The sequence below is a fragment of the Elephas maximus genome, chromosome 22 (genome assembly GCF_024166365.1).
Source record: "Elephas maximus indicus isolate mEleMax1 chromosome 22, mEleMax1 primary haplotype, whole genome shotgun sequence".
NCBI classification, from domain to species: Eukaryota; Metazoa; Chordata; class Mammalia; order Proboscidea; family Elephantidae; genus Elephas; species Elephas maximus.
In genome coordinates this window covers 9,454,497-9,468,710 of record NC_064840.1, presented here as the reverse complement: position 1 = coordinate 9,468,710, position 14,214 = coordinate 9,454,497, and the positions used below count along the sequence as shown (strand labels likewise).

The 14,214-nt window shown below is 46.1% G+C and overlaps 1 pseudogene; it reads left to right on the top strand.

Annotated features, from left to right (window-relative positions):
• The first annotated feature begins 13,892 nt into the window (after positions 1 to 13,892).
• Positions 13,893 to 13,986, top strand: LOC126066177 (uncharacterized; annotated as a pseudogene).
• Positions 13,987 to 14,214: the final 228 nt, after the last annotated feature.

The window sequence follows — 14,214 nt, the reverse complement described above, 5'->3', positions numbered from 1 at the left end:
GAAGTGGTATTATTATGCATGGTCCTTAATGAAAGATGGTAAGCTAGTTAATGAAAGATGGTAAGCTAGGAAATTCAGACTTTCCAGCAAACAATGGGCCTTAGGTTTGGGAACTAAGGCACTAAAATGTTTAGGATTCTTGTGAAAAGCTGTTTCCCACAGCACACGCTTCCCCCACAAATCCAAGCACATACACGGATATATAAAAACTAAAATATTAAAATGGAAAAGAAGACCCCCCAGGAGGAAGCAGAGGGCAGCTTGGGGCAGTCTATCCTGAAAGCAGAAGCAGACAGAGCTGGGATCCTTTAGGAAATTTATATACTATGCAAGAATCCCAGGGAAGACAATGGCAGGTCCTTAGCCACAAACATAATGATATGCAAAATCTCCAGCATCAAAGCTGAAACAAAAGAAAATGTCCTTCGGTAGCTCTGTGTTGTCCACCACAGCTGCCAGGCTGGGAGAAAGGCAACTACAGGCTCCGGTTCATCTGGGAGGGTGAAACGTCAGAGGAGAGGAAGAGCAGTATGGGAGTGTCTGGGTGACACTGCGAAGGGGTATGCTTCTGGAGGCTGGACTGTGGGCAGGTCCAAGATCCAGAGGCAGGGGTGATTGGCTACAAGGACCAAGTCAAAGATTTCTTGATATGGTGCTGTCAACCACTACCATTATTAAGCACCTACTGGTTGGATGGAATCCCTGGGTGATACAAATGGTTAACACGCTCACTCAGCTGCTAACTAAAAAGTTGGCATTTTTGAGTCCACCCTGAGGTGCCTTGGAAGAAAGTTCTGGCAATCTCCTTCTGAAAGAGCACCCACTGAAAATCCCATGGAGCACAGTTCTACTCTAACACACATGGGACCACCATGAGTTGGAACTCACCCAAGGCAAATGGTTTTTGGTTGTTGGATGCTTTACAAATAAGTCATTAGCCCAGCATAGTAGTTAAGAGCAAGTTTCTGCAGCCAGACTGTCTGGGTGTGAATTCCAGCTCTGCTACTTAAGAACTCTGTAACCTTGAGCAAGTTACTTTACTCTTTGAGCCTCATTTTTCTCCTCTGTATAACGCGGCTAATAATTATACATTGACTAAATCAGTCAATCTATGTAAAGCACTATGTAAATGCAATTATCTAGTATCTCATAGCTGTATCTTAGGAGCCCTGGTGGCGCAACAGCTAAGCACTTAGCTATTAACCGAAAAGTTGGTGGTTCCAAACCCACCCAGAAGCTCCACAGGAGAAAGAGCTCGTGATCGGCTTCCATAAAAGATTACAGCCAAGAAACCCTACTTTGTCACATGTGGTCACTATAAGCTAGAGTCAACAACAACAGTAGCTACCTCTAATATCTTATTGTTATTATTGCCCTCACAATGGACAAGACAGGCATTAGCATTCCCTTATTGCAGATGGAAAGACAGAGGCCCTGAGAGAGGATGTGGCAGGCCCGTGGTCATACAGTTATGAAGGGGCAGAACCAGGATGGATACCTGGGTTCACTAACAGCAAGCCTGGCGCTCTTTGCACAGGAGCCTGTTCTGCCTCTCTTGGGCAAAAGCGGACTCCCAGAAAGCAAGAGCTAGAGTCTTAATCGAGTGCCAACTCTCAACCACCAACCAACCTGGAGAGGAACAACACAGTAGGGACAGGCCCACTGGCCTGATTCCCCTCCAGTGACAGGGACCAGCTAAGTCAACAGTAGTGTACTATGCTGGTTATTCTCCTTTTGCCCCCCTCCCCCACTTACTCTCCACCTGTGCTGTCCCCAAGGAGGATGACCTCTATGGGCTACATCTTCCAAGCTCTCTAACTTCCTGTTAAAAAAAAAAAAAATAAATCTGGCCAATAGGAGGCCCTGGCAGGAGGTAAGAAGGTGGTAGGAGAGAAAGGTTGGGATATTTATTCCTCAGCTTCCTCCCCCCCTTCACTGTGGTTCTACCAGCGGCTAGGTCCCTCTACAGCCACAGCCCCTGTCAGGCTGTCCTCTCCCATTGCTCCTGCTCTCATTGGGCCCCAGTAACTCTCTCCCTCCTCCTGCCCCTTCCGGTCTGGGATGGACAGAGCTTCCTGCTCTTGCTAGGCCTGGGTATGAACATTCCCCTGCCCACACTTCTGTAAATAGTCTCCTCATTTAAAAATTCCAGCTGAGTGTAGCTTTCGATGTTTCCTGCTGGGACCCTAACTGGTAGGCCTACCATGGATTACTATTCAATGTTAAGAAAGATGAGGGCTACCTATATGTGTTGAAGCGATGTCTAAGATACATGGTAAAGTCGACACAAGGTTATAAAACAATATTATGGTATAATCCCACCTTTGTTTAAAATGTGTATATACATAGGAAAAATCAGAGAAACTAGATACCAAATGGTTAACATTAGTTCTGAAAAATGGGCTTAGAGGCCACTTACAATTTCTACATTCTTGTCTTAATTTACCTTTATCATCAGGAACCTTCATTTGGTAGGGGTGGGGGTCTGTTTCCTCCTGGGATTTCGAATGATACACATGCCACAGAATGCCACATCCAACTGAGATGTCTATGAATGAAGACTTGAATAATAGAAAGATATCCCATGTTCATGGACTGGAAGGTTTAATGTGGTAAAGATGTCATTTCTTCCCAAATTATTCCATAAATTCAATGTAATTCCATTTAAAATCTTAACTTGGTTTTTCACATAACTTGATAAGCCCATCTTAAAATTCTTCTGGAAGCACAGGGGCCAAGAATAGCCAGAGCAAGTCTGAGGAATAATAATAAGGTGGGGGAACTTTTCCTGTCAGATCCCAACACTTATTCTAAAACTAGGCAAAACAGAGAGGGACTGGCAGAGGGACAGACAGAGCCAAGGAACAAATAAAAGCCCAGAAACAGGCTCACGGAAATATATGGCAGATCTGGCATGATAAATCAGTGGGGGAAAGGCTGGACTTCATTTTCAATATGGTGGTGGGCCAACTGATTACCCATATGAGAAAAAATACAAATAGATCCCTGCCTCCCACTATACACAAAATCAACTCCAGATGAGGTGCCTGCATATCACGGATTTAAAGAAAGAAAGTCAACATGTTCCTTTTGAACATCTGGGCTGAAAATTATATCCTTATTTAAGTCAACTTCAGTCTGCCACATCTGTTTTTTTAAAAGCATCTTAATAGCTCTGGTCACGTAATAGCCCAGGGTCCCTTTCCGAGCTGGATCTGTAGCCACAACCAGGCGTGAATCTTCTGCTAGCAACCCCAGAACGAAACACCACTTGGCACTGGGCGACCTCCAGGAGATTTAGAAACATTAGCTAATACGGAGTTCCTAGGACCCTCCTCTTTGCTGGCACAGGCCCTTCCTCCAGGCACGTGACTTCACGGAGCCCCCCAAAAGCTGGCCCAATGACAGGAATCTACCTTCCAGTTCTGCACCCCTACCTTAGCAGCTGAGTTTGCAAACCAGATAGTGACCAAAATTCTCAGAAACCACCACCACAGCCTTCAGGGAACCCATCTGGCTCTCCCAGATCCCACATGACTGGCCGAGCAGTCGCATTTGGCTTCTTGTCCATAGGAGCACCCAATCCTCCACTGATGCCCAAACCATGAGCACCCAAGTGTAGCAGTGGGCCTTCCCTGTGCCCTGAGAAGAACTGGGCCCACCAGCAACCGCCTCCCTCCCCGCAATAAAACTTCATAAACCGAGCCCCTAAAGCCTGTCAGCACAGACTGTCACTGCAGGTATTCTTAAGGGGACACACAGGGCAACTTAACACCTGGCTTAGATTCCTAGGTCTGCCATGACAGACATACCACACATGGATGGCTTTAAAGCACAGAAATCCTGGAGTTCTGGAGCCCACAAGTCCAAAGCAGGGTCCTGGCCCTCTCAATTCCTTCTGTGAGTCTCTCTCCGAGTTTCTGGCATCTGCCAGCAATCCTTGGAACTCCTTTACTTGTAAACAATCCTCATGTGGCATCTGTCTCCCTCCTCCCCACCCCCCATGTGTCTCCGTGTCTACTCTTTTTATAACTCAGAAGTGATTAGGTTCAGGACCCACCTTACACTGGTATAGTCTAATTAACTTAACAAAAGAAAATCCCTATTTCCAAATAGGGTCATATCTACAGTTACAGGGATTAGGATTTCAACACATATTGGGAGGGGGGCACAATTTAATCTGTACCAATGCCTTAAAATCCTTTTTTCTTCTTTCTTTCCCCAAAGCCCTTCATTAAAGCAGCTGCTCCAGTCTCTATTTCTAAAAATTTCTCTCCCCTCAAACTGCTCATCCGTCTTCTCTCCTTGCTCACTCTCAGCTTCTCTCTGTCTTCCGCAGCTCCTTTTCTGTGGTCTCTCTGTTTCCCTCTTTTCCTCTCCCTCTTCTCTTACTCCCCCTTCCAGCTTCTTCAAATCTGAGGTTCTCACATTTAATCTTGTCAGCAAAAGGCAGACCTGGTAGCCAGTCTAAAAAAATAATTCTCTTTCTCCTTTGATATAATGGGGGAGATATGAATGCTTACACTTGAATTTCTTTGTCTCTGTCCTGTCATCATCATCACTGTTGTCATAATGGTGCTTACTGCCCCCCACAGATCTCACCAGCATTCTCCTCAAATTTGTCATCAACTAGTAAGGTGGGCATGCCTGTGTCCATTTTACAGATGCGTAAACTGAGGCTCAGAAAGGTAGAATAGCTTGGCCAAGTTCATGCAAGCGGAGAATGGCTGAGCATGGTTTGGAAGCTGGGAAGGTAAATGCAAAAGCCTTGAACCCCATTCACCCTTTTGGCTTTTCCTGCTGCTGTCCTCAGGGTTTGAGGAAAGGGGATGAAAGTGCTTCTAGAAAACACCATCAGACAAATCAGTGAAAACAGAGGCTGTATCCAAGGCCCCTGCAGCCACTCCCCGAGTTACCACTCCTTCAGCCTCCTTAGAGCTTCTGATTTCCCAGTTTTGGCTTCTCATGATAGGAGAATAATGACAACGCTGACTTTTATGGCCTCTTTCCCCACGCCAGGCTCACTCTGCCCATTATCTAATTTCCTCCTCATAACAGCACTTGGAGTCAAGTATCACCATTTCCTCCTTTTAACTGCTGAGGAAACAGGGGCTTGGAGAGGGCAAGTGACTTGCGCAAGGTCACCTAGCCTGCAGCAACAGAACTGGGGGTCAAACGCAGCTCCGTCTGATTCCAGGGCTCATGCTCTTAACTCCTTGTTCTACCCTCTTTCCTTTCTCAGCTGCCCCTATTCCTCTGTTGGGCACTGAATTCTCTTCACAGTCAACGAGGGGCTAAGTCAGGACTGGAACCCACAGCTGACTTTCCCTTGCCCACAGCCTCTAGCCACACTACCCAGAGCTCTGAGGGTCCAGGGTGAAGGTTCTAGAAGCTCTCCTTTGAAGGGGTGGATCACAATGCCCCAACTCCAGGAACTTCGTGGACTAAAGAACTCAGTATCTGAGAGAACAACTCCCCTCTCCCACTCAACTATTGTGTGTCCCAGGAAGCACATCGAGCCCTCCCCTGCCGAGGTCCTTCCTGTTCCCCGTCCTTGGTGTCCATCAGGGTCTTCTGCAAACCTGCCAGGCAGAGGGGCCTAGAGGTCACCTGCAACTTCTCCTGTCTCCAAGCAGCCCAGGAAAGAGACTGTAAAGGGATTCTTGGGACCTAGGCCAAGGTCTGCTCTACCGTCTGTGTGCCCACACTCCCTTCTGCACACGCTCTCACATGTACATATTTGCACATATGTGCACGTGCATGTATACACATCTGTACACACAGACACACACACCTGCTCCTGTCTATACTTGCTAACACCTGCATTCACACCTGCACTCACACTGTGTGCCTACACCCTCTCCTGTACATACTCACGTGTTCATGTTTGCACACATGTACACACCTACACACACCTGTCGGTGTACATGTACACAAACCAGCAACAGATGATCTGGGACACATGTGTGTGCAAACATATTTGCACAACCCAAGTGTGTACAACGGTGAGCATCCTGCGCAGATACACGCAGGTATGTACGCCTGCCTCTACCTTCCGGGTGGGGCAGGGTGGCCTCTCCAGGGGCTTCCTGGACTCCCTTTTTGTTGAAAGCCCCACCTAGTGAACACTTGGTGCATAGGCCAGTTCAGCCTGTGCAGCTGGGGTGCCCCTGGGGCCAAAGGGGGCACTCTGGGAAGCCCCTAGGCTGGCTAGGGATAAACAAGTGGGCCTCTAGACTTTGGGGCACTCCCTAACCCTTAAGAGCAGCCTTCTCTCCTCCTCTCCTCTTCCCCAGGCAGCCAGTTTCCTTGGCCAAATGCAAGGAAAAGAGCAATGGGTCCAGAGGCAGGGGTTTGAATCCCTGCTCTGCCACCTGCTAGTTTGGGAACATGACTTCTCCTCACCAAGCCTCAGTATGCTCAGCTGTAAAACGGGGGTAAAGTTCTCAAACATGTTAGAAAGAAGCAAATGACAGACAACACAGATACCAAGTCATTTGCTCTTGATGTCCATTTCTCCCAAACAAACACAGGGATAGGTTAGAGGTGACAAGAAGCAGAGTTGGAGTCAGAAAGACTCAGGTTCAAATTCTGATGGAATCCTGGCTCTGAGACTTTGTAGATATGACTTTGTGCAAGTTATCCCACCTCTTTGAGCTTCAGTTTTCCCATCTGTACAATGGGGACCTCTTAGGATTTTAGTGAGAATTAACTGAGAGAGTGCATATGAGGGACCTGGCATCAGTAAGTGCTCCATGAATGCAGGTTGCCACTATCAGCATGCTGTCTGGGGAAACAAGTGATATTTGGAGGGTGGATGAGAGCTGACCCTCAGGAGCCCAATATAACAATCATATAAGGTACTATATTAAAGCACTACGTGCCAGGCACAGTTCTAAGCTCTTTCTAAGAATTAACTCACTTTTTGGTTTTTGGTTTTTACCTTTAAAACAACCCCATGAGGTAATCACTGTTATCATCATGCCCATTCTACAGACGGGGACAACTGAGGCACAGAGAAGTGATATAACTTGTCCAGGGTCATGAAGGCAGAGCGTAGATTCAAATCCAGGCATGCTAATTCCAGAACCCTGTGGCTTTCTCCCTTTTCCCACTTCTACTGCACTGTTCCTCCAGCATTGGTCTCCCAGCCCCTCCTAAGTCTGCAAGGTTCCCTGAGGGCCAAAGTCTAGTTTTAGAGGACAAATTCCCCACCACAAGAGTCCCTGACTGTCTCACTGTTCCTCCTAATCCCTAGGGAGGCAAGTGACCACATAAACATCATACGTATCCCAGAGGGCTGTGGAATTAAGATAATCTCAGGGCGGCAATAAACATGATGGAAATTACGCTAATTAAAGAGCATCTGCTAATTGTGGGAACCTGTGTCAGAAAACTTGCATCTGCCGGATGTCACTAAGTGGCACGAAGGTGGAGGGAACCTGGCTGGCAAGACCTCGCCCCACTGCTGAAGCGACACTGCAGAGCGGAGGGACAGATGGTGGCCCAGACAAGCAACGAATGTAAAAGAGAGATTAGGCATGGGAAACTGTGCATTCCACACTTTATTTAAAAGTCAGTCACTGGGAAATGGCTGCCCAAGGATGCCAGCAATAGCGGAGTCAAGTTTTGATGTAGCCTAGCGGAGTCAAACACCTATGGGTTTGACTCCTGGCTCTACAGCTACCTGGCCTGTGTGACCTCGATCTTAGTGCTTAACCTCTCTGGATGTCAGCTTCCTCATCTAGAAAATGGGGAGAATAATACCTACCTGGCTTTTTTTTCCTTTTTTGTGGCAGATGATGGAGTCTATGGTTGGTGCAAACTGTTAACGTGCTCAGCTGCTAATTAAAAGGATGGAGGTGCAAGTCCACCCAGAGACACCTCAGTAAAAAGGCCTGGTAATCTACTTCAAAAATTCAGCCATTGAAAACAGTTCTACCTGACTCACATGGGGTCACCATGAGTTGGAGTTGACTCAATGGCAACTGTTTGTTTTTTGGTGGCAGATGATGTCACTGGCCCAATTCTTTACCATTCCCAGTATTCCCTGCCTTATGCCATATGCTGTTCCAATGACCTTCCCACTGTGGGCGGGTCCTCTTGAGCTTGGTTTTGGCCATGGGACCTGCTTTGGCCAACAGGATGAGATGGAAGTGCCAGCATGCCAGTTCTGGGCCTGGGTCTCGAGAGATCTTGCGTGTTTCCACTTGCCCTCTCGTACCTTTGCTTTTGCTATGGAAACAGCATGCCTGAGCAAGTGCACTGGTCTCAGGAAAAGGATGCAAGATGCAATGGTAGGGAGGAGCCTAGGCTACTAAACTTCTTGTGGAGGAAAGCCACGCCACCCAGGAACACCTGCAGAGGACTGTTCCAGAGGGAAACACAAGCACCGCTTACTGGAGCCACTACGCAGCTGGGTGCTATTTGTTACAGCAGCATCTGGATCCTGAGCTGCCCCACTGGCAAGCTGGACCCTGCCTCCTTCCTGAGTCAGTCTTGTCGTTTTACCAGCCTCAGGTCCCACCAAAGCCACACAACCTGAACACCATGGGACATGTGCTTTCTGCCTGCTGTGTCCCCCTGACCCAACACTGCAGGCTCACTGAGATCAGGCCTGGGTTCCCACTGAGGCCTCCCTTAGGCCATCAGTGGCCCCACAGGACGAACTATGCCCACCAGGGAAGTCCCCTGGTGCTCTTGCCAGTCCTCCTGGCAGCTTCCCCCACTGGCCCTGGATTCTGGGGTCTCAGAAGGTCTGGTACCCCAGCCAGCCAAAGTTATGATGCCATATAGCTTTGGGAAGGTCACCCAGCACCTTCGAGGCTTCATTTTCCACATCTGTAAAAGTGGAATGCTTCTCCCTGCTTAACCCAACTTCTGCAGCATGAAGCTCCATGACCACTCATGGATGTGTTTGGAAAAGTGTGAGTTCTCCTGAAACATGAGGTATTAAGAGGTCCATCATTCAATACTGACTTTTGAGGGGTATCACTGTGGTAAATAGAGGGGAATCCCACTTCTCTTGCCACAATGTTCCCCCAACCCACTCCCCTTTTCTCTTCTTTGTTAAGGTCTTGAATGTCAGCTCCTTTGGCAAGTTGGTCTTAGAAAGAAATGAAGACTTAACTCTTCCACGAGTGGCCTTGCCTAAAGAGATCCTTTTCTAGAGTTTGATGTAACAGCCATGGACAGGCATTTACCTCACAGAAGAGAAAACTCAAATGGCCAATAAATACAGTAAAAACGGCTCAGCCTCACAAGTAATGAGGAAAAATTCATATTAAAACTATAATAAGCTGCCATTTCACATCCACCAGATTGACCAAAATTTTAAAGCCCAACAATAGCAAGTGTTAATGAGGATATGGAGCAACTGGAACTCACACACTGCCGGTGGGAGTGCAACTGATACAACCACCTTAGAAAACAGCCTGGCATGATCCAGTACAGTTGAAGATATGCATGCCATATCCCGTAGCAATCTATCCCTAGGAATATACCCAGCTAGAGCTCTCGTCCAAGTACATCAGGGAACACATACAAGGCTGATTAGAAAAGGTTGTTCAGAACTACATTAGTCAACATGGAGGATTCTCACCAAAAGTAATGCTGACTGAAGAAATCAAGTTGCCAAAGAATACAAACAGTATGATGTTATTTACATACTTAAATGCAAGCAACACTACATTAAGTATTTTTAAGGATACATGCATATATTTTAAAAAAGTACAAATTCATAGGAATGATAAACATCAAATTTGGATAGAAATGACCTCTGACAGGGGAGGTAGGAGGAAAGAACTAAGATTGAGGAGGGGTACGCAGGGGGCTTTAGCCAGTAATCTTTTATTTTTTAAGCTGGGTGGTAGGTTAGATGCTATAATATTACTCTTCATATCTTCTCCTATCTGAAAACAGATCATAATAAATTATAAAACAGTGAAGTGGACCAGATTTAGCAAGAGCTAAATCTCCTCTCTGATACTTACTGGGTGGTCTTGGGAACTCTCTTCATTTTTCTGAACCTCACTATCCTGACAAGCCACAGTAAGAGTCTAAAATCATCTAGCAAAGAGGTTGGGTGCATAGTGGACAGCAATAATTATTGGTGATAATTTTTGATTGCTTCGTCAGTTTCAAAGTTCATATGTCAATTTTCTTAAAGCAAGATGCCTTGGGGTTTCCAAAAATACCGGCGTTACGGAGGGCAAGGGAGAAGCAGCTATTCTCCTGGTGTTTGCTCATCTTTGTAGTCAAGACACATTCACACAGTGGTACCTGGACTGAAAATAGGCAGAGTCCTTGCCCACTAGCATCTCAGAGATTGAGACCCTGTAGACACAACGAATGGCTCCAGATACAGAATTCCCAGCGTCCCAAACATCTGCACTTCTGGAAAGATTTCAGATTCCAATGAGAATGTACTAAAGCCCTTCTATAAGGATAACACTGCACAATATAACCTGGAATCAAGTCATGACATAACAGAATTCTAGTCACTGGCACATAGTAAGTACTCAAAAAATATTTGTTGGAAGAAGGGAGGGAGAAAGGAAGTGTGATGAATAGCTGAATGAAAAAACGATGGATGGTGGAAGGGAGGGAGGAAGAAAGGGAGGGAGGGAAGTAGGGAAGAGATATTTGTGGGTGATCAAGATGGAAAGAGAGAGCGATGGTACATTGTCCAGAGTTACAAGGAAGGCTCCTTGAAGAAAGTGGGATTTGTGTGCATCATATCTTTCCTGGCTTCCCCTTTGATCAGTCGAAAGGGGCTAGGTTATGCGGTAGTAGCAATCCCCAAACTACAATAGCTTAAAACAACAAATGTTTGCTTTCTGCTCTTGCTACATGTCCACTGTGGGTCAACTGAGGGCTCTACCATGTCATCCTCATTCAAGGGCCCAGGACCATGGAGCCTCTATCACTGGCAGTCATGGAAGGGGAAAGGTAACTACGGTAGCCACACATTGTCACTTAAAAGCATTTACCTGGAAATCACACATGTCTCTTCACCTCACATTCCTCAGGCCAAAGCAGGTCCCTTGGCCATGCCCCATCGTGAGGAAGTAAGTACAATTCCACCATGTGCTGAAGGAGAACTCAGTAGGATGCAAAACTTGACATTCATCAAATCCTCTTCAGTTTGTGCCTGAAGCTCTGGGGATAGAGCCTGCTCATTTGGGGAAGTTTTAGGGGAAACATTTTAATGAGACTTGTAGTCATGCAGGGGGAAATAAGGATGACACTCTCCTCAATTTCAGAGCTAACTCCTGATTGGTCTAAAGTCTAAACCATGCTCCCATTGCCCTTGCAGGCGATTGGCTCAGCAGTAGGCATGTGGCCTAGTTCCGGTCAATGAGATGTGAGGAGCTTCTAAGGAAGGTTTACTGTGAATGTTTCTGTGCCTAGCTGTGGTACCTGGTGCTAGGGCAGCCATCCTGGGGCCATGAGGGGCAGCAGGCTGAGGGCCAAGGCCACACAGAGGATAACAGGGTAGAGAGTTGACATCATGCACCTACATATCACACCAAACCTGGCTTCACCTATCGTTGTACTTCTTCTGGAATATAAAGAATATCTATTATAATTTTAGCCAGTTTGAGCTAGAATTATTTGTTATTTACAGCAGAAGGGTATTACTTTAGATATTAAAGGAAAGTAGAAATCTGAAAGGTGAGAAAATGCAGGGACACTTAAGTTACAAGATCACATATTAGCAAGGCTGCATTTTAAAGACATTAATACCAGATAGATGGCACTGTGGGCAAGCAGAAGGGGGCAGCAAGAAAGCAGACATGGGCTGGAGAGGTAAGGATGGTTCCATGAAGAAGGGTGGATCTGAAGTCACCAAAAACTCACTGATTCCAAACAACAGGTGTTGATGAGGATGTAGAGAAATTGGGACCCTCACTCATTGCTGGTGGAACTGTAAAATAACATGGTCTCTATGGAAAATGGTTTGGAACTTCCTCAAAAAGTTAAATAAAGAATTACCATATGATCCAGCAATTCTACTCCTACGTATATACTCAAAAAAAAAAAAAATGAAAGTAGGAATGCAAACAGAGACTTGTACACCAGTGTTCACTGCAGCACTTTTCACAACAGCCAAAAGATGAAAACAATCGAAATGCCCATGAACAGATGAATGGGTAAAAAATGTGTGGTACAATGGAATGTTACTCCACCATATAATGGAATATTACTCTGCCATAAAGAGAAATCAGGTCCTGATACGTGCTACAACATGGATGAACTATGAAAACATTATGCTGAGTAAAAGAAGCTAATCACAAAATACCACATATTATATGATCACGCTTATGTGTAATATCTAGAATAGACAAATGGATAGAGTTCAAAAGTCATTAGTGGTTACCAGAGGCAGGAGGGATGGGGAAAAGGTAAGTCACCGTTTAGAGGGCACTGAGCTTCTGTTAAGGGGGACAGGAATATTTGGGAACTGACAGTGGTAACAGTTGACGAACATAATTAATATCAATGAATTGTATGTATAAAAAATGTTGAAATGGCAAAGGTTTTGTTATGTATTTACCACAACAAAAAAAATGAGTAAATTACCTGGTTCTGTTTCTGTATTCTCAGTGGAGAACAAATGATTCAGCTCAAACCCAGGACCCCTTCAGTTCCTTCCCGGTATCATAGATGTTTTCTCCACCACGAATAAAGGCTGAGCTGCGCCAGCTGGGAACATTCTGGATAGATGCACAGCGTTAGCAGCGTTCTGGGCTTGTCTGGCCTTCAACGTGTGATTTTGAGAGTTGGAAGCGAGAAGATTATAACTCAGAATGGCACGCGAGTGTGAAGGCGGCTGCCTTGCCAGCTATTTGCCTGTATTTAAAACACATATGGGTGATATTTTTAAATATCTTTGCTGTGTGATTGAAAAACATTGCAGTTGCTACTTCGTGGACTTGGGTTTTTATGAAAACCCAGGGATGGAATGATGAGTGTGTGTTGTACCTACGTGGGCTTTGCTGGAGAGAATGCAAGGACAGAATTGCACAGCCTGCGTAAATGTCGACCAGAGAACAGGAGCTGGGCATTTGACGCTTAACTTAGGCATAGGGGCTGCTGGCAAAAGCTCCTTGATTTTCTTTGCGATCCATCCCTCCTCACTCTTGGTCCATGGGGTTTCAATGAGGCTCTTTCCCCAAGCAAGACATACCCCAAGGCAAGACAATGAGACTCAACTTTGGGACGTTCACAGGAACTATGGCTAAGAGAAGTCCCTGGGTGGTGCAAATGGTTAACGTACCCCAATGGAAAGGTTGGAGGTTACAGTCCACCCAGAGGCACCTCAGAAGAAAAGTCCTCATGATCTACTTCCTTGTAGGAGAAAATGAGCGTGTTGGCATCAACTGGTTGTAGTTTGAATCCCAGTTCTGCCCCCCACCAGTAGGACCTTCGGCAAGTTACATAGCCTGCCCATCTTGAAAGAGCTCGGATTTGTAGACACTGTGGCGTGTTTGTCCCTGGCTAGTGCGAATGGTTAACACTAAAGGCTGGCGATTCGAGTCCTCCTAGAGGCACCTCAGAAGAAAGGCCTGGCTATCTACTTCCCCAAAAATCAGCCATTGAAAACCCTATGGGCAGTTTTACTCTGACACACGTGGGGTCACCATGAGTTGGAGTCTGCTCAATGGCAACTGGTATTGGCAAAGAGGCACTCCCTCCCGTAGTAGTTGCTAAGCTGGGAGGAGTAAACCTGGCATAGCCCAAGGCCATCTTTCTCACCACTTGGGGAGAGAATGCTGCGAATAAAGCCAAGGTTGGGGGTAAGAGTCCGAGAGGTGGAGAGAATCCTAGACCCAGCCATGCCTGAAATCAAACCCTGGACTCTTTATTTTTTAAAAGAATGATATATAGTGTTCACGTCGGCAGCACATATACTCAAACTGGAAGGATACAGAGAAGATGAGCAAGGATGACACACAAATTTGTAACACGTTCCATATTTTTGATACTTGTGAAGTGAATGACTCTTGGCTCTAGTAGATGCATGAGACTAATGGGCAGCTCCTGTCCGGAGGTGAGATAAGAAGGCAAAAAGGGACAAGGGCTGGTTGAATAGGGACAAGAGCTGGTTGAATGGACACGGGAAATCCAGGGTAGAAAGGAGGACCGTGTTGTCACATTACAGGGAGAGCAACTAGGGTCACATAACAATGTGTGCATAAATCTTTGTAT